General features: G+C 41.1%; 1 protein-coding gene across 1 annotated transcript in view; it reads right to left on the bottom strand.

Annotated features, from left to right (window-relative positions):
* The window catches only part of LOC106519271 (dolichyl-diphosphooligosaccharide--protein glycosyltransferase subunit STT3B), a gene marked incomplete at its 3' end in the record, with an annotated part of 60,966 nt that overhangs the window by 12,110 nt on the left and 47,310 nt on the right, over nucleotides 1–1,546 (bottom strand).

A 1,546-nucleotide genomic window follows, 5' to 3' on the forward strand; every position in this document is an offset into this window, starting at 1 on the left:
CTTTTTTATTGTGAAAGAGTGTAAATATTCTGTGTATCAAGTATTTCGAGCTGGAAAACACAATATAAACTACATGAAGTACCAGCAGAGACGGTCTGTGGAGGTTTATTTTATCTTTAGGTTCKGTGATGGAAACACAGCTGCAGATAAAGTGTTGGAGATTTAAGAACTGCTGTAAAATCCAACTCTCAGTACCTGACAGGAGCACACAGGAATATGAAGGCTTTAAAAACGTCCAACGTTTTTAAACAAGCTAAGATGAGAGTAGAAAAAGCTCTGCTGGTAAAATCCTGCCACTGCACCAGCATGAGGCGAGGCTGAGAGCTGCTCCCAGGAGCTCATAAAGCTAATTCAGAGCTACATCAAGTAGGATCTGTTTTTTTTAATGACTTTTTTCAGCTCCCGTGCAGAGCAGCTCTCTGATTGATGAGCAGTTTAGACGTCCCTGCAGGCAGCAAACGCTGCACGCCCTCCAYGCTGCACGCCCTCCACGCTGCACACCGATGGCCAAGCTCAGCTGAGGCAGCTGAAAAATGAAGGGTTTGTTTCTGATTCCAGCTGGAGTTTCTCACAGTATTTGTGCTTTATCAGAGAGGATGGAGAGAGACAAACATAACGTAATGAGCATTTCTTCTGCCTTCAGAGACCCAGAGGTGGAGGAAGGACTGAGACCAAGAGAAGCAGCTTGACGTTAAATTATTCAGTTCACTAATAATCCAAACGGAGGAAGCAAAGTAAACCAGATCCCCTGTCCCATCGCTTTAACCTTTAAATCTACTTCCAACAAAGTCACCACAGTTTTATCATCTGCTGGAGTCGTCTTTTATCAGCTTGTTTAGAACTGGAGCAGGTCCAGGCTCAATGTGAGCTGCCATCTGTACGAGTCTTGGAGCTGAGCGGTTCAAAAAATATAAAAACTACTTCAATGTTTTGTTTCCCTGCCTGTCTTCTTTTTGTAATTTAACATTTGCCACACCCTTCACTCAGTGTACTGGCAGGACGTCAGTTGTGTGGATTGTGTCAACAGTTTCCACAAGAAGAAACGGTGTGATAAACCATGCTGCTGCCTGTAGTTACTGAATGTTTTAATTAAGTCAAAGCCCAATCACTGAAGCACCTTCAATACTGTCCTGTTTAACCTTTTTGTCTTGCATGTTGTTGTGCAGTGAACCAATAAAATATGCTAATTATACATGACTCCACTGGGAATAGAGCGCTGTGGTTTTGGTATCGGCACTACCAAATACATAAATATCAATGTTTTTTTTTTGTCCAAACAGATGAGACAACCCAGCCTAGAGACTCTTCACAACATGAACATCATTTGAAGTTTAAACAGTTCATAGAAAGTTGGACTTTAACGTCTGAGCTGGTGTTTTCAGAAAATTTACATCCGTAGTTTATGTTTGATAATTTTCACAGGTTTTTCTACAAAACGCCTGACAAATTTAAGCATATGAAAGTTTAAAATCTTTGGTACATATGCAAATCAAACACCTCTTCTTTCACCATGTCAGACCATTCATTCCTCAGTATGGTTTTTGTG

Source organism: Austrofundulus limnaeus, unplaced genomic scaffold (assembly GCF_001266775.1).
Source record: "Austrofundulus limnaeus strain Quisiro unplaced genomic scaffold, Austrofundulus_limnaeus-1.0 Scaffold74, whole genome shotgun sequence".
In the NCBI taxonomy this organism is placed as follows: domain Eukaryota; kingdom Metazoa; phylum Chordata; class Actinopteri; order Cyprinodontiformes; family Rivulidae; genus Austrofundulus; species Austrofundulus limnaeus.